General features: G+C 49.4%; 1 protein-coding gene across 5 annotated transcripts in view; it reads left to right on the top strand.

Annotated features, from left to right (window-relative positions):
• RALY (RALY heterogeneous nuclear ribonucleoprotein) overlaps nt 1-24,338 on the top strand; it is a 140,600-nt gene that overhangs the window by 92,030 nt on the left and 24,232 nt on the right. Inside the window, exon 4 of one of the 5 annotated variants that reach the window (XM_054845010.1) lies at nt 23,165-23,317. The exons of the other annotated variants lie outside the window; for them this stretch is intronic. The gene's annotated coding sequence lies outside the window, so the exon portion shown is untranslated. The remainder of the gene's footprint in view (nt 1-23,164; nt 23,318-24,338) is intronic. 5 annotated transcript variants of the gene reach the window in all.

The raw sequence follows: 24,338 nt of genomic DNA, 5'->3' as shown, positions 1-24,338 counted from the left end.
CTTGCACTGTGTGAGGAGCAGGAGCTCTCCGGGGGGACGGACACCACCACGCGTGCTCCACCCCACCGGCGTGTGCTGTCACCACCAGCATTGCCCCACAGGGCTTTGTACTTTCATAGCACATTTGGCAGAGACCTCAGGGTGCATTTTGCAAATCCCAGGTACGACTGGTGAAGGCAGGAAAGGAGATGCATAGCGCAGACCAGAGACAAGAGGGTTGCCTTTAATTGCTGTCATTGCCTTTAGATCCAGCTGGCCTTTGGCATCAGCTCAGGAATGAATTTCTGCAGGTGTTCCTTTTCCCCCTTCATCCTTTGCCTGCATGGGTCTGGTTCCTCATGTCCCTCTTGAGCTCTCTGTCCAGAAGGTGCCCAGATATCTCCTTACACGGGAAGCGTGTGTCAGGGAGATCTTTCCTGCCTGCTGAGAGCGATTGCCAGCTTGTCGCAGGTTATTCCCTCACACTTCAGGCAAGAGTGAGCCTTGAACAAGGACTGCAACAACAGAAAGCAGCAAAACCCAACTATTAAAAAGAAGAAGAGAGATAGGGAGAAGATTAAGTGAGCAGTCTAGTGTCTCTCAGCAGTAGCAGCAGACAGACCAACCTTCTGGGCCCACAGAGTCCATGGTGCTTCATAATGAAACTCTGCTTGGACTTGGGTACAAGGATTTGGAGAGCCTGAGATGGGAGGCAGAAGGTCTCCTGCACCAATTTGCTGCGGGGCACTGGGTTTGTCACTGGTCTTCTGGAGGGCCCGAAGGCTCGCTGAAGTTGGTGGAGATAGCTCCTGTGTTTCACCGTGCTTTGGATCCGGAGTGTCCCCCAGTGGCATTCAGGTGACTTCTGGGGGGCTATTTGGGCAGAACTGACTTCTGAGCTGGGGTTTGGAAGCCTTGGGGTCCTTCCCCAGATGAACAGCGATGCAGACCCTCTTCTGGAGGCCCAGGAAGAGTCAAAAGTCAAAAGCCATGACTTTGCTCTCCTGAGCACCAGGTCTGTGTATAAAATAAAGCATGCTGTGTTATGAGGCAAAGAAAGATTGCACCAAATCAGGCAACGAACCGTGGTGCAGTGCAGTGGGTGGTAAAATGAAGCATGACTGTGCAAGACCGGTGGCCACGGCGCTTTAGCTCGGCTTCCCCTGCCCTGTGAAGCAGCATCTTCCCTTCTGCTGTACCTTGTCCCAGGCTGGCGTTAGGGCTTCCAGCTGGGTGGGGTGGCTTTTACCCCATGAGAGGAGTGTGGCCACAGCCTGTTTTAATGCTGAACCACATGTTTTCTCTTTGGATTTTCTGTTCTCCGGCCCCTTGAGACATCCAAGCACCCCCGCATCTTGGCACTGCCCTGTTTCCAGCCTATTGCTTCCAGCACCTCGCAAGGAGAGCAGTGAAGGCCTTCCTCTTCCTTCGCTTTGGCTGCTCTCACTTTGGTCTTTCTCTGCCATCTCTCCAGAGGATGCCACATGAGCACTCCGGAGTGGGAACTACATAACTGAACTCTCTTTGAACTCTTATTTTCCACTATTCACCAGCTTATTTCTTCTTCCCAGCACAACTCTCCTGTCTGCTTTTCCCCTCATCACCAGCACAGGACCACAGCAGTTCCGTAAAACTTTAGGACATGAGGTTTCCCTGCTGTTGCCTGACAAAAGAGTTACTCCCTGCATCTTGTCTACTTAACATGTTTTTATACCACAAACGTGTTGTCCTAACTCCTGGCCCCTGTCTGCAGACCTGAGGAGGACCTGCAAATGGCGAGTACTCAGCAGGTACAACCGCAGCTACACGGGAGGTATGTTGTATGCCCCAGGTTGTGTGTTCACACACAGCAAGTCCAATAAATTCGGAGGTTCCCGAGATGTGCAGTTGCAGGACCTAAAGCTTGCCTCGCCTTTGCAGTGAGCTCTAAGATCTCTTTTTTTCAAACTGGAAATGAATTCTCCGAGATAAAGGTCTATCACTGGGACTCCACTTTTTGGAAAGTGTATGATATGCTTCTTGACTGATGCTGACTTCAGTTTACACCACTGGAAATCTGCTTGATAGTCCAGTCCTAATAATATACATCTCATCAGCCCCGGCCAAATCTTCTGCCAGTGTAAACTGATATCACACCAGCAGTCCATCCGTTTGAATCAATAAAGCATCTGATCCACAGGTCTTGCTGCTTGGATTGCCAGTAGTTTCTATCTCTTGTATCTTCATTAATATTTTCATCATTTTATTAGAATTATAGTTATGAGAATTGTGTGTTCGGGAGGGGGGACTTTTTAATAATAAAGTTCTACTAGAAGCAGCGTTTGTTTTATGGATAAATTATTTCAGTTCTGGAATAAATTGCCCAAAGGGAAGAGGAGTGCCGTGCCACAGCCTCAGTCTCCTGTGGGTTTGCCAGCCCTTGTGGTTTTACCATGGGCCTTCAAGTCTTGTTTTCTTAAAACTTCAGTTCTTACAGGGATATCAGTTGTGAACGTCTTCATTTCAATTTTAAAAAAGTAGTAGTGTATTTCTCACCTGTCATGGTGAAAAGCTTGAAAATTCAGCCCGAATATGTCTTTAAGAAAGCAGAAGGCTAATGAAAACAACTCAAAGATGTGTTTTTAAGATTATCAGGAGTCTAAATTCGTCACAGGATTTTGGCTTGTAGAGGGAACTGGAAGATGACATGGGATGGCAGAGGTGGTAAAACATCCACATTGTACAAATGGGATGGGAGAGGATGTTCAGCATTGTGTCACGCTGCATGGCAGACCCAGATACGGGATCTAGATTTTAAATGAAGGAGGTTGTTCACAGTAGGCTCTTGTCTGGATTTCCATCCATCCCAGCTAACCTCTGTGAAGTCCAAAGGCTGGCAGTGTGAGAGGGCTGGGCTGCACCCCATGCCCAGACCAAGAAGGTGAGCTCCTTGGGCTGCAGGAGACCAGAACGGACCCAAGTGAGAGACCCAGAAATAGAAACAATAATATTAGAAAATCATCATATGCTGGCATGGTCACCAGCATAGCACAGGGAGGAGAAGAGCAATGCCAGCCTAGTGGCTGACTCAGAGAGTGTCAAAGCCAAACTTGATTTGCTCTTCAGAGGAGGGTTCGGTGCTCAGACCCAGCCTGCTGTTTGCATGACATGCACTGTCCTCTCCTCGTCCACAGCCAGACTGCGTGGACTTGGTCAAGTCACTTAAGGTGAACATGGCAAAAGAAGATAGTGCTCAACTCCAGGTTTTGTACCTTGTCACGGGCAAAGGCAAAACATCAAAGAGCCTTTGCAGTAGAATCATAGAATCATTTTGATTGGAAAAGACCTTTAAGATCATCAAGTCCAACTGTTAACCTAGCACTGCCAAGTCCACCACTAAACCATGTCCCTAAGCACCACATCTACAACGTCTTTTAATTATCTCCAGGACTCCACCACTTCCCTGGGCAGCCTGTTCCAGTGCTTGACAACCCTTTCAGTGAAGAAATTTTTCCTAATATCCAATCTAAACCTCCCCCAGCACAACTTGAAGCCATTTCCTCTTGTCCTATCACTTCTTCCTTGGGAGAAGAGACCAGCACCCACCTGGTTACAATCTCCTTTCAGGTAGCTGTAGAGAGCGATCAGGTCTCCCCTCAGCCTCCTCTTCTCCAGGCTAAACAACCCCAGTCCCCTCAGCCGTTCCTCATCAGACTTGGGCTCCAGACCCTTCACCACTTTGTTGCCCTTCTCTGGACACGCTCCAGCACCTCAATGTCCTTCTTGGAGTGAGGGACCCAAAACTGAACCCAGCACTCGAGGTGTGGCCTCACCAGTGCCGAGTACAGGGGGACGGTTCCTGCCCTGGTCCTGCTGGTCACACTATGTCTGATACAAGCCAGGATGCTGTTGGCCACCTTGGCCACCTGGGCACACTGCTGGCTCATGTTCAGCTGGTTGTCAACCAACACCCCCAGGTCCTTTTCCGCTGGGCAGCTTTCCAGCCACTCTGCCCCAAGCCTGTAGCATTGCATGGGGTTGTTGTGACCAAAGTGCAGGACCTGGCACTTGGCCTTGTTGAAGAAAATCCTCTCTCCCCACAAAGTGTGGTCTGCTTGGTTCTTCACTTTCTCCAGGAGCCATCAAACAGACTTAAGATCCAGCTGGTTTCTGGAATAGCTGAAGTTAAACAGACTCAAAACATAAGGATAAATTTCAGCATCCAAATCACTGTGACCTTTCCAAATGGTCTGATTTAGACTCAGGTGGTGCCTGAGTTTGTATGATCTGAATGGAGATCTGGATCTCTAGTTAAATAGTCATCTCCTGGATCTTGGATCTTCTCTGGACCTATTCCCCAATCAAGTTTTAAACAGGGGCTACTAACTAGCCTCCAAGTAGGGGTTGTTGCCTAACTGCAAATGTAGTTTGGACTGATAACGTATCCTCTCCTTCCACCACAAGAAGATAAAACCCTCTGGGTCTGGGGTTTGACCTCTGCCAACACAGTGGCAGAAAGGAGTTCTTTACTGCTCAGGAGTCAGCTAACTTGCGAGGAGCTTCAAGGTGATGCTGTTGACCTGAGATTCACATTTCACTTGAGGAAAATAAACAGTGCATTGGAGACCCAGAGGAAAGTTTTGCCTTTGGGAGCCATTTCAAGCATTTCTAGGAGCCAGTCATTCTCAGTGACTTGCATTATTATCTTTTGTTTTCGTTGCTTCCATATTTCCTCCTCAGCCTCCTCTTCGCCCTCACCCTACAGTTGGGAAGTTCTCATTTATTTATTATACTTTGGCTTAAATCAAATTGCCTTGGCTTTGTAGCAGAGAGCTGGAAAATATTAGCACCAGAGAATCAATATTCTGGAGGTGCATTGCTTGATTTTTGAGTACTTATTTATCCATCCTGGAGGAGGTGAGGGTGTGCGGTGCCTGTGGCTCGTTGTCCTGCCAGGAGCATCCTCCCAGCCCAATATCAACCTCCAAATGGAGTCGGGTGCCCGTGGCAGGGTTCTTCCAGGAGTTATCTGAACCGCTGTTGTTTTGATTAGAGCGGTTCGTCCTTCCCTGTCACACATAATTTCTGTTACGATGGCTCATTTTTCTTGGCTGTAAGTGGAATTGCAGAAAACAGATAAGTTGTCTTGCTCTTCCCCGCTGATGAATCATGCTGCCTTCCTTCCCATGTCCCACACTCTCCAGGTTCACTGTCACCTCTGCTCCACAATAAATACTTTCCTGCGCTCAGTGCTCTGTAAATCTCACCCAAAGCATGGAAAGTTTTAAAAGTGCTCTGTCAAGTCACACTGCCATTGCTGTTAAAACCAGCCTCCCTAAGCAGGAGCATTTCTCTGAGTCAGTGGCATTTCTCTGCTCAGGCTGGGGCTGGCTCTCTGCATGGGGCACGGCTGGGCACGGCTGGCAGCGAGCGGGGTCCGTGCCCACACCCAGGGCACGTTGAGAATCAGAGAGGTACGAGAGCCACCCCCAGGGCTTGCACCCAAGGGAGAAGCGGACTCTGCACTCAGCCAGTGATGGTCGGTGCCGCCTGGCACTTGAAACGGGGACGCTCGTGTTCGTCTCGCAATGTGATGCGGGGTGCCGCCCCTCTGAAGGCAGAGCCCCCCGGCACCCAGGGTGGAAGACCACCACCTTCACACTGCCACGCTCCCCAGGAGCTACCAGCAAGTGCTCTGCGACAGCCGGAGGCCATTTGGAAAGCAAGAGGTGACAACCCTAGAAATAAATCAGGAGTGAGACACAGAAAGCAGCAAAGTTACACCACCTCCAAAATTAGGGTGATGAGAGAGAGCCAGACCAGGAGCACTGCTAGGGTGTTATTGCAGTGATTATTGATTTTTCTGCAGGAGTGAACTACAGATCAGATTAGGAAATACGGCCCCTTTGTGCGTGGCATAGTGCAAGTGAACCAAGGGACAATCTGACTCCAAAGACCTTATGGCCACGGTCAGGCCATTGGGAACCGGAAACCCCAGCGGAGCATCCTTGCTGCCCACATTCTAGGCGTTACGGCTGGGATTTTGTAATTTGACTGAAACACCTGAAACCGTTGAATTTCCTTTAACAGCCCTAATCTGTCTTAATTTCTTTTAACTTTGCATAGGTTTTTTGAAGTATAAGTAGGTTAACAGGTTTAATACTCCAGTTCATACTCTCTGCCATGGACCTGTTTTCATTATCGTTTATGACACTGCAGGGGAGGCTGAACTACATAAAAATATTAGCTGCAACCCTAAAATCATGGAGACATTTCTTTTTATGTCACAATTTATACCTCTCTGCACACCTGTTGCTACTTTAAAACAAAACCTAAATGACCTGTTTGCAAGGGGTTGTTTATGTTGGTACACAGCGGTGGGCCACGGAGCGCTTGCTGCCAGCGTGACCTTCGAAGTGCTGAGGGACATTCAGCTCTGGAGCCACTTTTAGTGTTGGTGCTGTCTGTGACCATCAGTAGGTGGGTGTGTTCCTCAGTGGGATTGCACATAACATACCTATGGTTTGCACCAGGAGGAGACTTAATGCTGTGCTAGCCACATGGGTAGTAGAAGGTCGGATCAACCAGGTTGAGGATGTAGAGGCTGTCTGATGAAAATCTGGCTGTATCTGCATTAGAACAGTGCTATTCAGAAGTGACACAAGGTTAATTATAGAGAGCCAAATCCTTCTAACTTGCTAACTTCCCATTTCATGTCATGTTTAGTGCTTACTCTGCACCAAAGTGTCTGGACTTTGGGTGTTTTTTACTAGCAGAAGTAATGTGTGACTCCAGTCCTTCTCTGCTCTGCGAGGGATAAGTTGGTTACAGCTGGATACATCAAAAATCATTTAAAAACACTTTTTGCCTGGCCATGACATGCCACCTTTCCTCCTCCTGATCCAGCCCTTGGAGTAATTCAGAGGACCATCTTACAATCTTTGTCTCCACAAACCCATGAGGATGAGGCTTCACTGGAGGCACATACTGCCTGGCTTCCTGGCGTTACAAAATTATCTGGGGTGCACAAGACAGAGGGGACTGAGGATGGAGAAAACCATGCTTGAAAAAGCCAGCAGGGAAAGACCTACACTGGGAAGTGCTTCTCCTTCTGCAGGAGCTGCATTCAGGTCTAAGGAGAAACCTGCAGAAACAAACCTGGGGAGGATGTCTTCTAGGAGCCTGTACCCAAGGCAGGGATCCTCCAGCCTCTGCAGGCTGCTCAGCACCACCCTTTCCTTCTCTGATGGATCTGTGCCTGGGGAGAATGGAAAGGGAAGAACATATTATTGACTTGTAAACTCCACTTTGGAAAGCCTTCAAGAGCTCTTTCCACCCCCTGCTTTTACAGGCTCAGTTAAATTTTGTTTTAACCAGGGCTGGATACTAACCTGGCCCAACCAACCAGTTAGTGTGTGAAATAGCACAGCCCTCCCAGGGGCAGGAATGAGGGGGGTGAAAGCAAGGAGAGAGCTCAGCAGGGTGTTGCCAATGCTGAACTGAACACTGCCCATATATCTGTGGAAAATAAGATATCTGCACTTCATTCCTTCTCCAAGTGCTCCAGTGGGACGGTTTGCTTGCTTTGGGAGTAGTGTTCAGCCTACCCCAAAATATAAGTTTTAGTCGATGAGCTACTCATCTGGAAACACGCTTCCCAGCTTTACTCTGGCAGTGCTTTGTTTATTATGTTCATAAAAACATGTTCCCTACTCATCCTACTAACTCCATTCGCTCTCTTCACGTAATTTGTAGAGGAACAAATGAGATATGCCTTTGTCTCTGCATCATATAAAATATACGTTAGTACTTTCACATGGGATGAGCCAATCATTTTACTGGTCAAATGACCTTGCTTCAGAATAAATTTTCCCACTTTCCTGTGGGAGAAAATCCTCACTCCATTCATTTTTTAAACATCCCTTGTAAATTAAGACCTTGGTCTTTTCTAAAGCCCTTCACTTCCCTGCCTCGTCATTTGTAAGCTTCTAATCCCTTTAATCTTTCTAGTCAGGAAAGTCCAGGCAGCAGGGAGCTTTGTAAAGGTGTGGAAATCTCACCAAATTCCTATGTAATGCCCTCCTGCTCCATGCTCCAGGTAGCTCTGCAGTGACACATTGCCTGACTGCTGAAGGCAGATCAAGGAAGGGCAGTGCCAAATGTGTGAGAGAATGGTTTCACGAATTGAAAGCTGGTTAAGAAGAAAGAGTTCTCTTTCTAAACCTGCCGTGAGTCCCTGTCCTCTCCCATCTTCTGGCAGTTTTACCCATCTCCATTACAGCACATCCAAGATGGACCATCCATCTCCTTCACTGTATAGCACCAACAGGGGCCAGGGACAGTACTGCTTGCTGCCCTCAGTAGATAGCAAATTCCATGTGACAAGCTCAAGGCAGAATCTATGCAGAGCATCAAGGTGGCCAAAATTGAGCTTGGCTGTAATTTTTACATCTGTACCTAGTTAATGCCTGTATTTGCCCATCTCCTCCTCATTCAGCTACACTCTGTTTCCCAGAGGCTTAAATTGGTGAATTAAATAGAGTGAATAGTGGAATTTCCCAAAGTGTTTTGTTGCCCAGAAGGACAACTAATTCAGAAGAGTAGACCTGAAATACGCCAAAGGGATGAATTGTCTAGTCCATGGCTTAGTCATGTAGCTTCTGCAGAAGTCCACTCATCCCTTTGGTTTGGCAATGGTAGATCTTTGTTTTAGCAAAGCTCAGTCCCAAATTCTAGGGAATTTTTCCTGAGCAAGGAAGGTCCCTTGCATCAAGCCAATCTTGACTGGCCGTGCTCTGGCAGGTTGCAGGTGACATGTCAAAGAAACACAAGTATGACAAGGAAGCACCAGAGTCACAATGGGGGGATGAGGAATGGTTGCCTTGATGGGGACATTGCCATCTCTTAGTAAGCTGCTGGGCAGGTTGCAAATTGCCACCTGTCTTTCATATCTCCTTGAGCTGGAAGCCATCCTTCATGCCATGTTGGCTGTGCAAGAGGGCCAGTTGTAAGGTCCCGTTATCCTGTAGTAGGTTTTTTAAGCAGCCAAGGGGAGCTCTTACACCAAGAATTAGCCAGGAGGGGCAGCTCCTCGAGCAGCTGAGACTGGCTCTGCAGCCCCGGAGCTGCGGGAGCTTTGGGCTTTCTCTGGCAGCAGGGATGCTGGCAGTGGGAAGGTGCGCCACGCTTTCACCAACTTCCTTAGGTACATCTCATTCCACATATATCTGCTCCTGAGGTTAGTGATGCTAGCTCAAGAGACCCTCCTCCCAACTTACTCCCCTGTTCTTTGAGTAACGGCCCTGTGTTGCAATGTCTCCTTTCCCTCCTGGCTTGATGTCCTTCAGCAGCATCATTACATCTGTCTGCACATATAATGATTCACCAAAGGGAAATAAAGACGGAGGTGAAATGGTAGTGGCAAGACAACGTTTCCGTAATCCTCCTGGGTGGCCAGCCCTGTTTCCACCTTCTGGGTTCTGCCTTTTTGTGTAGGAAAAAGCTCAGTTAGGAGTTTGCTGTTCACCCAAGCTGGTCTCTGGCCACGCCTGCCTGACTGTCATCAGAACGGGCCATTCTTGTGCTTCGAGACAGGTGTCTTTGAAGATGACCCAGTTGCTCTGGGCTCCTTGGGCCCCCAGAGCAGACTCCCATGGGATTCCACCAAGCAGATCCCTGAACAAACTGAAATCTGTTCTTGTAAGTCCAGGATCTGCTATTTTTCTTGGCAACCAGATCACCTCCTGCTTCTGACAGCATGTCCAGGTGGTGGCAAAGGGAGGAGAACTCCTCTGGCAGTGAAACTGGAGGGAAACAAATGCAGCATGTGCATGAGCAGTCATGTGTATGATAAGGTGCTGAATAAATTTATTAAGTCAAATTATCCCTTGATCTGACCATCTTTATAAATCAGGCCCTGGGACTGCCCTGAAATCCATATTGAACTAATATGTAAACGGTAGCGGATTTTTTAGGAAAATAATCCGCCTTGCTTTAAAAAAAATAGAGAATCTATCAAAACAAGTAATCTCTCAGGCTGATTACCCAGAGTGTTAAACATTTGTACCTTGTTTATAATCTGAGTTTGTCTAGCTTCATCTTCCAGTTGCTGCATGCTGTCATGGCTTGGTCCAGCAGATTGATAAATTCTCTTTTCCATTTGCACTTTCCATAATATGCACTTACAGCCCCTGGCCAAGTCACCAGGTAAATTCTTCTTTGTCAAGCAACAAAGATTTTGTAAAAAAGTACGTTTTCCAACCCTCGAATAGCTCTTATGACCAAGCTGTCTCCAAACTGTCTGTGTTTTCCTTGGATTTTGCCCAGGAATAGTTCTGCCAGAGCCAAAAGCAGAATTTTCAATGCCTCCTCAAACTCTTGCCTGGTCTGATCACCCCAGGACTTCATAAGCCATTTTGGGGCCAGTTAGTTTTCCATAATAAGCTCAAGGACTTTCCAGAGTTTCTACTTCCCAAAAGAGGGTGCCTCCCCGTGCAAGTCTAGCCCTCGTGCTCTGCTCCGGTGCCGTGCGTTTGGCTGCGACCCGCTCTCTCTGTTATTCTCTGAACAATGTCTTCGTTATTCTCTGCTCCCCCAACTTTCTCTCAGCTGCAGACAGCAGCAGTGGTGGTTTAATGCCTTCCTCCAGGTCACCGATAAAGACAGAAAACAGCATGGGTGCAAAAACCGGCTGTGGTGGGACCCCGGGAGCAGCTGTGTGCTGATGGTTGGAGGCTTCCCCGTTCAGCCGAGTCTTAAGCCAAGCTGATGTCTTACTGCTCAGATTTCTTAATGAAAACTTGTGCCCCAAGTCAAATATCTTAAAGAAGTCTAAGTTTATTGACACTATTATTACCTCTATAAACCCAGCTTTGGATCTTATTGTAAAATTATCTCGCTTTACTTTAACAAGATGTATATTCCATATACGTGAGTTGATTGGCATTAATGATCTTACAGACATTCTATATAGTGGCTATCACTGCCGTCATTTGCATTTACAGGTAGCTTTTCATCAAGGTGATTTGCAGCCATGAACAAATCTTCATTACTGTATACTGACCCCAAAAAGCAACCCCTTTATGCTCATGTGGACAGGGAGGTTAAAGATCATAGTGAAAGAGAGAGGATTTCTCCCAGTTTTCCCATGTAAGGTGTTCTCATGGGTGCTTCCGAGGGTGAGGTTTTCACCTCCTTACTTGAAGGATGATCAGCACCCTTAATGCAGAGCCTTCCCAATTTCAGCTGTCCTCCCGAACGGGCAGCCACTTGCAGACACAAAGCCAACGTGAGCCATATAGACAAGTTAAGAAATTAAATAACTTTGGAGGAAGTCCCTGCAATGATATTTACTTCGCTCAGGAGCGAGAGGTCAGCTCGCCAGGTAGCGCTGTGGAAAAACACCTCTGCAAAGCCAGAAAGATAAACACGACTGTTTATGAATTCTTTCTTTGGGGAAAAAAAAATGTTTTAAATAGCCTGATGTGATAAAAGCTGACTTGGTGGCCCATAAGCTGCAGGTATCCGAAAGCAAGCCATCTTTTTTTCCCATCACATCTCTGGTCCATCCCAAACGCTCCCATGAGGGAGCAGAATGTACCCATGGGTGGGACATCCTCTGTGGGGAACCAGTTCCCTCAGGGCAGATCGAGACCCTGAGGGCCAACATGTTCAGTAGGTGATCCTTGATGAAGAGGCTCCTGAACACACCCAGCCTCTTCCAGAAACCCAGAGAAGGTTTCTCCAAGCTCCTGGAGATCACCTGCCTCGCACCAGCTGATGAAGAATGTTCTTGCCAACCCCATGGACTCAGCAGCTGGTCTTTCCCTCCCTCACTCTCTTCCCTAACTCGGTTTTTAAAAGATAATGATTTTTTAAAGTAAACATTCTTTTCTCCTTATTCCTGCCAAAGTGTTTAGGATACATTTGCTGGTTTCCACTGCAAAGGTGGGGTGGGAGTTGTGTTTTGCAAAATCAAAACAGGTTTCACAATATCACCTGGTGGCAGGAGAAGATGCTGGTTGCCACTGGGTTCCCAATACAGTCATTAAATGTGAATGCCAAGTGCTGCCCCAGTGCCATTACGTACTCCACCTCCAAAGAACAAAACAGCCATCACTTTGACCCCACAAAATTAAAGTCTTGTGGATGGATGGGGGTTAGGAAAACACTTAAAAATGGATTTTTCTTGATGTCTTTGGTGGTAATATTCTGCAGTAGTGAGTTCCTAAGCAATAACTTTGTGTTGTGGAGAGGTGTTGGCATGTTTCAGACTCCTCTATGAAATGTAAATGCATAACGTTATAAAACCTCCTTCTTGCCTTTCCCAGAATCAGACTCTCACAAGACCATTTGACGCATCATGAGGGTTTGTCTGTGTCGCGGCTGTGGGTGCATCAGCGTGTGTTTGTGTGTGCAACCAGCACCCTCGCAAAGTGGAAAATGAGGGAATGGCTGAAACATGACCACGGCGAACCACAACGGTTTCATAAACCAGCTTGAATTCCCCATTTAACTTCATAAGCTTCAGTTCATCAAAGAGCCATTGTCAGCTCTGGGCTGTCGGCACAGCGACGGCACGAACTGCCTCGTTATTTATTACGCAGTGGAGCAGAGCAGCACAATTTGCACCCAGCTCATTTAGTATTTGCAGATGAGCACTACCTGGAGGAACCAAGTGTGGGTTGGTTGCCCAGGGTTTATCTGTTGGGGTCAATAGCAGGTTCCCGGGGGGGGGTTCATCACCCAGCAGAGTGGAGCAAGCCCTGGGCATCCAAGTGCTAAAACCAAGTCTTCAGCAGACTTGTGGAAGACGCATGGTGTGCTCTGCAGCAGGAGCGGTGTGGTGTCTGCGTTCCTGGGGGATGAAAATAATGCAAGCAAACTCGTCCAAGCAGGGCAGGGGGAACTCAAGGTTATGAAAATGAAATCATTCTTCTTCTTTTGCTTTTCCAATGACTGCTACTGTTAAAATGAGTAATTGTGGAGCAGCCGTGTCCAGACAGAATTGTTTCTGCTCACAGTTCTTGGTGATAGTCAAAGATGCCCTACGCAGCAAGGGAAGCAAACAGCAGCTGAAAGTCATGCTGACTCAGGTGAGTCTCCCATGGTCTGTGGATCGGTGATGGTAGACACAGCCCCAGGCAGCCAGTTTTGCTGATAAAAGATCAGATTTCATAGGGCTAAATAGGATAAAATAGGGTTAACAGGATAAATGCCTGCCTGCTGCTGCATGTGGTCAGGGAGGGTGAATGAAAGACAGTCAGCCTTGGGGCGTGAGGATGTCAGTCACACGTCAGGGGACCTAAGGGCAGTTCTTTGCACAGAGCAGTCCTCTCCGCCGGTGTTAGGGGAAGCAGTTCGGTGTTGGTCACTGCCAGATGCAGGACACAGAGCTCCTGACATAGCGGTCTGGTCCATCGTGACAGCCCCACGACTGAGTCACGACTGCAGCGTCGTGTCGCTGCTCTGGTGTGGCTCCTCCAGGACACCTCTGATGGGCTCTGATAGACAAAAGCCTGGGGAGAGGTTCGTCCCACAGATTGTAGTGATAGATTTTGTTGCCTGGGAAAGCAAGGTTTGCCACTGTGAATGCTCCCTCTGCCATGCCCAACAAATTAAAGCCAGGCAATAAACTTCCATGGGCCATTACCCCTCTCACAGAGGAGGTTAAATGTGATGAGGGCCAAACTGCCATTTAACGATCTAATTGATTTTATAAGCTGTTGTGTTAACAAGAAGCTTTACGGTGTTCCCCCGACATCACCCAGACAGTCTGGTAGCGTCCGGCGCGTGCCCTTCCCCAGCGGTGGGCAAGCATGGGGGGTTGCTGGAAGGCATCAGCTTTGCGTGTAGCCCACGCACGGGGGCTGGTCTGCAGGGAAGGGTTAGAGAAAGGATGCTACAGAGACCTGGAGAGCTTCTACCTTCTTGCCATGATTCAGGGAGCAGTAGCTTGGTCCTGACTTCCCTGGGGTATTTGGGAGCCCTGTGAGGGTGAGGGGCAGAAGGAGTGCCCATCTGGTGCAGGGAAGCTGTTCGGCATCCCGTGGGAAGGGCAAGGTTGAGCAGCCCGTGTTGGTGAGGAGCTGCAGGGTCCCCACGGAGCCAGGGAGTGCTTGGTGGCACCGCGGGCCCCTGCCCTGGCAGCAAAATTTGACTTTTAACTGGATGCCTCCATCAGGGTGAGCCAGGGGAGCAGCCCCCCCGTCCCAGAGCAGAGACAACAGTCCATGCCAGGCTCTGCTGGCTGGGCTGGGAAAGGTGGCCCCGCGTCCTGCACCCCAGGCAGATCTCTTGCACCATGTACAACGCTGGCTGCTCTCCCAGCAAGCACGGGCTCTTTGTGCTTCACATTCCTCCTCCTTGTGCCATCAGGAGGAGCTTTCCTGGGCCGGGTGTGAGGTGCAGCAAGGTGAGCTGGCAGGGCCGGGGCAGATCACTGAGTCCTTCTGTGTCTTCAGACCTTTGTGGCTGCCCCAGCGTGAAAGGTTTTGTTGGACGTGGCAGACAAGGCAGCACAGCGCTTGGCACTAGCTGTGTCCTTTGCCACTGTGCTGCAAGCAAGAAAAATGAGCAAGCTGATCTTTTTATTTAGTTTTTGACTGGGCTACAGAACTCTTCTGGCCCCGACCTACCACCCGGTGCTGGTCCCAGCCCTCAGCTCCTGCAGCCCTTCAGCCGCATCTCCTGCTTGGGAAGCCAGCAGTTGCTCAACCTCCCCAAAGGTGGCCCAAGGCATAATTAAGGTTGCTAATGCTGCGTGCGGTGGCCGATGATGCCCTGCACGCAGGCGAACTGTTCTTTATTCCTGACTCCCTCCCAGCCTGATGCTGCGGCAGTGAAACCCGCCAGCTCTGACTAATGGTCCCAGCAGCTGTGTAGGATATTTGAGTTGCTTTTCGTATACGGATTCAGTGGGTCCCTGGTAATTGGAACATGGCAACTTCTAACACATAACAGATGATACGATGGTGGAGGGAATTTGTCATTGCTTCACTCCCCTACGGCAAGAAGGGCTCATAAGTCACAGCTGACAAATCTTTTAATGACTTTTAAACTTCATTTACAGAAAAGAATGACCATAATCAACAAACAATGATGGGTTACTAATCTTTCTGTATTATTAAAAAAGGGGTCTGTGTCTTTAGGCCCCTCTGTGGGAGCTTAACGCTGCTAAGGGAAGGGTGATGCTGTCCTGGAGAAGGGCTTTCAGAGTGTGAAGGGATGAAAACAGCATCAAAGGGGAGCCCCGAGAGTCCGGGCAGTCCTGAACTGTCACACATAATCACGGCATGCAGGACTGGCATGACAATATTGATGGAGAATGAGAGCAGTAGACGACATACTTTCATCTCCAGCTTTGACCCAAAGCCCGGTGGTGTCGGTGGGAAAATCGCCAGACCAGCAGTCACCGGTGGGGTTCAGGCGAACTGATGCCGAGGGTAACACCGCACACAGGAGCGGGGGTACCCGATGTAAAACCCGGCTTGCTTTTAATCCGTGCATCCGTGTAGGGCTGGAGAGGCAAAGACCAGTAGATGGGGAGCAAGATTTATTATTTTTCAGGAGGAAAGGGAATGGCTGCCAGCGTAGGTCTGGCTATAGTGATCACCTTGAGCAGCTCAGCTGCTTTTCAGGTCTCCCTCTCCGATCAGTGCGGGCTGCAGAAGACCACCAATCCCTCCCATCTGAGATGCTTTCCTTGGGGTGAGAGTGCCTCCTCAATCTCTGTGGAGCCTTGGAGGTGGCATTTAGACAACCAAATCTCAGCAAATCCCACCACATGTGAAGTAGGAACCCACATTCCCGTGACTTTACAGAGATATGTATCTTAATCATTTATGTCATTCTATTTAAAGTATCTGAAATAATTTTGAAAGGCAATCAACTGATAATTAACTCAGAGAAAAAAAAAATATGTCAAAAACCTCAGCAGTTAAAGAACTGAGGGTTAGTGTGCGAAGGACCATCTTGAGCAACTTCTCTTGATCTGCACCCCCTAAGGTTCCCCATCCCAGGTCCTGCTCCCCCCACCACCAGCACTATCTCCGAGGAGGGAGCACCTGGCTTCGGTGAGATCTATGACATGAAGTCCCATCGTGGGTGGGGGGACACCTGCAGCAGCTCTTCTTTGGGAGCTGGATGGCTCTGGCAGGTGATTAAATTATCTGGTGGTGGGTTGGCAGCATGAAATGGGGTCCCTCGTGGAGCCCATATTTTCCCCCTACTTCAATGTTGCCCTGTGGTGAGGGGTCCTTCCCACAGGAACCTGCATCGTGCCATATGTAGGGTGGGACGTGGCCCAACGTTGGAGCTTGGGAGTGCTCCTGAGGCCACCCATTCGACATGGCCAGAAGGGTTTGGTACGAGGAGCTGAGCACCAGGCTTATGGACCAGGGCAGGTAGCTCTTCTGTGGCCAGACTGGGAGCCCCGCTCCTCCACCACTCCATTTCCTCTCTGCCGCATGCAGGGAGATGCAAAAAGCAGCAGCGAAGATGCCAGTTCATTAACGGCTAAGAGAGTTCCCAGAAAGTTGACTTGCTTTTCTTCATAAATAAATCATTTGCTGTTAAAACAACATTTGGGCTGGTGGTGGTGGGGGGGGTGTTCATTAAGGAACATCAAGTCAATAGGTGGCTGATGAGAACCTGTCTCCACTGCGTGCGAGTGGGAGAGTGGGGGATGGAAACATTGTGTTTTCCTATTAAGCTGTGAATGATAAAGAATTAAAGAATAATTCTCAAGAAATTAGTCATGGCCAGCCATTAATGAGCATCTCGGTAACACACTGAGCTGGCTTCAGATGCCTGTAGAAAAGGACTTTAATTAGATTAATACATGTAGCATTGTCCATAGCCCAGCAGGTAATCATCAGGTTTTGCACCAGTGGGATTACGGATGACATTCTATTTAATTGCTGTTTCATTTTCATTTTCTTTCTTTTTTTTTTTTTTTCTTTAAAAAGAAGATTCTTTCCTCCAAAGAATTTTGTTTCTGTTCTCGAACATAACCTAAATGTTATCCATGGAATTCTGCATCTTAAAGTGCTGCCAGACTGGGCTTATCTGATTCAATTGACCTTTAAAATTTATTTTGCTACTGTCAAAAAGAATGTTAGTCTGTTCACAAGAGATTTCCACGGTGATTAGAAGCAGAGACTCCTGAAAAGTCTGCTTGTTGCATATTCTGCAATCAAAGGATGATCCTAGCTTTTGCTTTTTTTTTTTTTTAGGAGAAAAATGCCTTAATTTAAAAATTGTTTTCATGGAAAAGCAGAGTCCAGAAAAATTCAATGCGAATGAGGTGTCCACGTTCAAGTAGACAGTCACAGAACTGCTGAGGAGCTCCTTCTCGTAGGGTGGAACCCAGGGAGCTGATCCATGTCGGCTTCAGAAGTTGCCCTGATTCTTGGTCCTAGCACAGTACGAATGGTGGGATTTCTTTTTTGGCCCCGTCTGCTCTCAGGACTCTTCTCATGTTTTAAATGCAATGTTAGCACAGGAGTGGAAACCCGAATTTAACCCGGCAAGGTTGATACCTGCCTGAAAATCCTGACCAGTGCACGACAGACATCCTTGCTTTCAAAGGAATTCAGCTCTGAACCGAAGGGCGGGACTGAGGGTCAGGGACCTTTGGGTGCTCCTTGCTGTCACGTCGTGCTGCTGGTGGGACAGCTTCTGTCTGTCTTGGCACAAGGACACACTTTGCTTTATCAAGCAGATGGGAGAAAACACTGCCTCCAGAGCTGACGTAGATCAGCAGCTTGGGTGTAAAGGCAGAGCATCGTGGGGTGTAAAGGCAGAGCAAGTGGGGTGTAAAGGCAGAGCATCGTGACCCCGTGGTGAGGAGCACATATATGTACTGACCTCCTGAATCTGCCTTATGGGAGCCGTGTCCTGCCCCACAGGGAGCCCCGTGAGCTCCGGCACGGCCGCACACATGTGTGCAATGAGCTGTGCAGGTTCGGGGTGAGCCCCAAATTTGTGGAGATGGGCAGGGTGAGGAGCAGTGCTGCTGCAGGGGCTGCTTGGATGGCTCTGAGTTTCCAGCCATAGGTCATCCCTTTATCACACTTATTAGGAAGGATTTAAATCTCTAATGAATAGATTTTTAAGCTTTCTGTAAGGTATGAATAATATATAGGACAGATGGTTATGAGCCACAGCTATAAACTATATGCTGCCCTGATACACTCTGTAACTGTTGTACCTTTAACAACTGATTAAATACTTATTAAAGCAGCTATTGATTATTTATTGTTCTGTTATGAAGGATTTACCAGTCGCACTGAAATTTAAATCAGAGCCAGGTTTTCAAAGGATTGGCAGGATCTCTCCAGTTCAAAATGACTTGGTTTTTTTAATTAAAAATTTAAAAAAGGAAGCTATTTGCATAGCAAGATGAATAGTTGAAGGAAGATTATGAGGGAGCTAATTCTATTCACGCCGCTGCATGCTCAACATCCACTCGTCTGGGCAGCAGCACCCTGCATCAAACAGGAGTGAACCCCAAATTTGTGGAGATATGACTCCAGACCAGAGAGGTTCAGGAAACTAATTCTGCCTTGCATGCCGTCGTCCAGCACAGAGCACCCGAACCCAGGGGCTGCCGACGTCCCCACGCTTGCAGGTCCCAGCGCTTCAGCAATAGGTGACATAAACCAACGCGTCGTGGTGACGGTGTGCTGCAGCTACCCCGAGCCCGGAGCAGCTCTGGGAGGGGATGTGCCGATGGAAAAACTTACGGTGCGTAAGACAGGGCACCAAGATGGATCAAGGGGACAGAGTCAGCCCCTCCTGCCAGAGCCCTGTGAAACGCAGAACCCGGCATCTGCCACAAGCTAATGGTGTCGGTCTGGATTATTTGCTTACGTCCTGCAGCAAATGTGCTTTAATGAACCAGACTTGGCTGATGTTTTCTTTCCCTCCCACTCAGTAGCTTTGCTTTTCCCTCTGCACAGCCCAAGTGCGCAGGATGGGTGCAGCCTCCATCAAAACAGGGGTGACGGAGACCAGGGGTGGGCAGCGGGTACCTCCCCCCTCACCCACCCCGCAAACTGAGACCCGAGTGCTCGGTGGAGAGCAGGCAACGAGGTCAGGTTATAAATACGGCTGTGACCCCCGGCTCCCCAGGGGTTTCCGGCATGCCTGCAAAGGCAGTAATTGCTGGGTGCTCCCCCACAACCCGGAGCGGTGCAGGTGCATCGCCACGTGCGTCGTTACGGGCAGTCCCCATCCAGAGCTGTTACAGCGGAATTGTCTCCTGATGTATCAGGTGTTAACGCTGTTTCATTCTATCAAAGAAAAAAGGATCTTTAGGGTGGAAACTGGGCTGAAACTGGTCTTGCCGACTAAACCCGCAGAGCCCTGCATGCTCAGGAGGAGGAAACAGCGTCCTCAAGCTGAAAGTGGACCCCCAGCAAAAATGTCTGGGGGGCTGCGGGGGTGCACGGTGGGCCGTGCAGTAGCATCAGTGCCTTCTCCATCCCTGCTCCAGCCACACGGCCCTGAGGGGGTGGCCTGGGCACGGAGAGCGGATGGGGCTGGGCGGCTGGAGGGTGCCAGGCTGAAGGCAGGCTGGGGCTTGGCGCTGGGTGGGAGGAGAGCGGCACCTCTGTGGGGACCAGGAGCCAGGCCAGTGACTGCGACGGATGAAGCCTGAGCCTGGACGGGTCTGGGCTGACTCGGCTGCAAGGTGGAGCCCTGGGAAGTGTGCGGAAAAATTCATATACCCTGTACAAGGAGCCCCTTGTCTGATGGGCGATGGGACAGCCCGAAACAGCACTTGAGAGACCCAAGGACCCACTCTGCCCACAGCAAAAGCATCCTTCCTTACCAGGCTGTCCTCAGTTGCACTTTACAGGGGGGAAAAGATTTGCAAAGGGAACCCAGAGCTTCACAACAAGCTAGTCTGGCTCCTGCTGAGCTGATCTCCAGTTTTCTGACCCTTCCAGCTCACTCAGCATAGCAGAAATTTCCCCAAAAGACAGCCCTGGTCCTGCAGAACTAGGCTAATAATTGTGACATCTTTGTCTATCCCCTTTTTTTAATAACTTGCTGGTCCCTTAACAATCACGTTTGGGAGAATCGAAGCTGTTCTCCCTAGAAAACCCAAGGACTGGTTTCCTTCCAGTTTATTCTATTTATTGAACCACACAACAGCGAAGAGGGTCTTTCCGCTCTCTGGGAGGAGGGCTGAGCCGCTCTGGGTTTCTGTGCAGGACTTCTTGGGGACTCAGACGTTATTAAAAAGATTGCAGGGTTTGTGTTGGTTATTAAACTAATGCTTCGTAGCTTGGCTCCGGTGTTCGGGGACTCAATAGCAAATTACTTGCAGCTCTGGGGGGAGGAATGATTGGCACCGGGGGTAGCAGGGACTTTGCTTTTAAACGCCTGTGCAGTTCTGTGCTATCAGTGATGCTGTGGCAGTGCAATCGGTGGAGTGCCTCTGTCTTGTAGCTGGCTGTGTTTCGTTTTAAAACTCCTTTTTTTGGCTAAACAAAGGGCTGTTTTAGTCAGAAATCCCTGAGCCAAGCATCTGGGTTGATCGCTGCCTGAAGCAAGATGCTCGCTGTGTGGCAGCCATGCCAATTTGTTTGTGCTAGGGCATGTTAACTGCCCCATTCCTCCCTAAAAAATCATCTTTCTTGCAAGAAAGTGGCAAGAAAAATGTACGAATGTTAAAGGTTTGGGATGAAAGCAGGGGGGCAACCTCCAAAAAGCAGTGAGGTGGTGCAGAGTTGGGTTTTGTCCTATGCAAGAGCGTACGAGATGGGTGAAGACGACCTGAGCCTGGCTGCGTCGGTCAGGCTTGCCCCAGCGTGTGAGCAGGGCTGCCCCAGCCCTGGTGTCTCACCAAAGTGTAGTGGGTCCACCATGGGCTGTAACATCCGTCACGTCTGCTGGCAAGACACAGGTTTGCTGGTGCTTTTTTTCGGCACCCCAAATGCCAGATTTTCCCCAAACCTGGCGGGGAGCAGATTTGGCCCTTCGCCCCAACGCCGGAGGTCCCTGCAGGATGTCCTCGTTTGTCATCTGGCTCCCAGTGGAAAGCCACCAAGTTGGGTAAACTTCTTACTGGACGGAGACGGGGACAGGATGAAAAAAATGCATCTCTCCTTTTGTGAACAAGCGTGATAAGAGGAGAATAACAGCCTGGCCGCGTGTTGCCATCACGCTGAAATAAAGAGTGCTTTCTGCAGGAGAGCGTGGTGGGGCTCAGCGGTTTTTCTTTGCCTTCTTCTTCTCTGACAGTTTGTCGCTAAGACAGAGGCCCCTGGGGTTTTCAGACACCTGGCTCTCAATTAAACAGCTAATCTGTGAAGTAAGGCACTTAAAGCAGGGAGGAAAAATAGCTTATCAAGTAAACCAGCTCTGGCCTTGGGCTGTTACCGGATTGAATATCAATATTTTTAAGGGATTCCTGAACGTTGGCAGCAGCAGGCACCGTGCCATTGTTTCCAGCCATGCTGTCCCAGGAAGAGAGGAGAAGCGCTAGCAGGGAGAGGACTTTATCTGTGGGTGTCCGTGCACCTCGAGCGGTGCAGCCCCCGGACCGCGGGCACGTGCAGGTGGGCACAGCCTCTCCTCAAGCATGGGAGCTTCATGGGACCTCAGAGTGGTCCTCACTGCCTCTAAGAGATGGCATGGGGGCTCCTTGACTTTCTGGGGTACATAGCTCTGTTAATCCCATGTTGTGTTTTCTTCTCAGCCTGGTGGTGGCAAACGAGTTTCCTTGTGCCATGTAAAGCAGGGTGGTAAATCCATGGAGAGCTGCGGTCCTGGGATCTGTGGTAGGTCAGGTTGCAGGGATGGTGGTCAAAGAATGGTTGGAGAGCCCTGGGGCAGCACAGCCTAGGTGTGGATGGATGGATGAATGTGTGTCTGGAGTCACCATGGTGTGGCTCGACTGCTGTCTCGTGCACAGCTTGTAGGGACCCTCCCCATGCAGGGGGAGACGGGACACATGGAAGGAAGGAAGGAAGGAAGGAAGGAAGGAAGGAAGGAAGGAAGGAAGGAAGGGAGGGAGGGAGGAACTTGTGACAATCTCATCCTTAAGTCTCCATAAGTGTCCTTATGTTTTTAGGGACATTTGGGAGTGGGAGGTGTCATTATGATGTTTCTGTGAGCTTTGGTGAGGCCGGTGGCACGCACCCCTCCACCCCACACCTCTCCTGTCTGGGCCTCAGTTTCCCTTGCAGAAAACATGGCTAATCATACTAATCTGTCCTTGGTGTTCTCTGGGGTCCTAGGGATGAAGGTGCCCTTTATATATTCATTTATCTATGTCCAAGTACCATTACTAGTTGCATTTTGTCTTGTTCTCTTTTCCAACTCAAGTCTGTCTTGTTGCAGTACTGGGTTGGGGGATGAAAGGTAAAATAATAGCTGTTGAAAATGCATCTGCTGAAGACAGCAATAGTTATTAGAATATTAATCTATAGCCAGTAATAAGTGTCTCTGCTGTGTATATTTTTCTAATCAGACATATCACCAAGTTACTCTGCTCTGATTCATGCCCACTGGTTTATCTGTGGTATATCAAAGAGATGGTGGCTTGAGAAGACACCGTACTTCGTAGCGCTGCACTGGCGAGCTGCATTGTTTCGTGTGGAAGGGACACTAAGCTGACGTGGCTGATGCTGTGCTGGATTTAATCTGGGCACAATGCTGTCCTGGGATGCACTTAGGTGGAGTACGAAATATTAATATGCAATGATTAAAATGTCCTTTCCAGTTGTTGCAGTAAGGGGACCAATAAGTGATGTGAAATGAATATTGTGTGCAAGAAGAAACCCTAAATGAATGGGACATAGAAAGCAAGGGAGGCTGGTCTCTCCAGGGGATGCCGGGCTTGCATGGGGACAGTAGAAGAGCACTTTGCACGGGGTTTTTGAACTCTTTTATAAGCTGCTAAATGAGAGCCACGCAGGCTGCTTGTTAAATGGAGGACATCACTAATGGTGCCTGAAATCTTAGAGCAATGCCGTGCTGGAAGCCCAGAGTTCCAGCTCCCCAGCCTCGGACAACGCTCCCTGCCTGGGCGGGGACAGCAGTCAGTGGGCAGATGGCACTGGGAGAGCATCCCATCCGCAGAGACGTCAGGTCCTTGTTGGCTTCCTCCCAAGTCTTACCCAGCGGCGTGGCCGTCACCTTGCCTGACCTTGAGTTTGCCATCTGGTGGCCCCATCCCATCTCTCATCAGCCACAGGCACGTCTCCTGCGCAGACCTGCAGTGTCCTGAGATGGCCCCGAAGCCGCTGGGGCTTCCACCAGGGAGCCAAGGGAAAGGCTCTGCTGAGGAAGATGTACACTGAGCTCCCCGCTCCATCACTGGTCCTTGCAATGGGTGGTGAAAGTGAGTTCTCCCATCTCCAGCTCCTACAGTCACAGGCTTTGTCGGGTTGGGGGGACCCAGCATCCAGGGTGGGGAGGAGAGGAGACAGGCAGGGGACAAGCGCACACTGGTCCAACTGCAGGAAGCGTGGGGGAAGGTCCCAGGAGCCAGACAAGGAGGGTGCAAGGTGGGATTGGGGGAGCAGGGACCTGGGAGAGGTTCCCCTACACCCCCCCACCTCCGTGGCAGCCAAGGTCATACCTTGGGAGATGCCTTAGGAGACAGATGTCCTTCTCCAAATGAAGATCCATCTGGTACCTTAGTGCCCATCTGAGAAACACCTCATCTTCATCCAGCTCTTTTATTTTTAAAGCAAACCCACAAAGTGGAGGATCCATTGACAGCAGCAGAGCTTGCTCATGTTACACCTGCTGAGAGGGGGCAGCCCACTAGATTTGGGGGAAAAAAAACCCATGTGTTTTATGCCCTCACACACCTCCATCCTACCCGAATCCTCCAGCCAGCCCTTTCTATTCCCATGCACAGAGGCAGCTTAACCTACATCCCTCCTCCAGAGGCTTAAGGAGCTCAGCACCCTGATGTAATTGGTGTTTGCAGCTGCAACCAGCTGGTCAGAGATTCAGCAATTGTAAATAACACATTTCTGGGCTTGTAAGAACTTGGGAAGGGTTTGGGCAAACAACAGCCTGGTGCGTCCCTAAGCTGGGGCTTGCGGTAGCAGCAGTAGAACTCTTCAGAGATGGGGTAGGAAAACAGAGGCGGGGTATATTTTATTTGAGAAGTGCTATATTTTATGTTGAGAAAGACAGAATTCCTCCCACCTGGCACCAGGCCAGACCTGGAAATGATATGGCCAGATTTGACCAACCTACTCGCTCTTCGTGGTGAAGTGTGTGGACAAGGTGACATGAGTGATGTCTGCTTTGACTTCAGGAAGGCTTTTGACATGATTTCCCACAGCGTCGTGGCATCTAGTTGGGCAGTCCAGATGGTTGGCCTCCAAGACCAGTGCAAGCTGGAT

The sequence above is a fragment of the Grus americana genome, chromosome 17 (assembly GCF_028858705.1).
Source record: "Grus americana isolate bGruAme1 chromosome 17, bGruAme1.mat, whole genome shotgun sequence".
NCBI classification, from domain to species: Eukaryota; Metazoa; Chordata; class Aves; order Gruiformes; family Gruidae; genus Grus; species Grus americana.
This window is presented reverse-complemented; position numbering and strand designations above follow the sequence as displayed.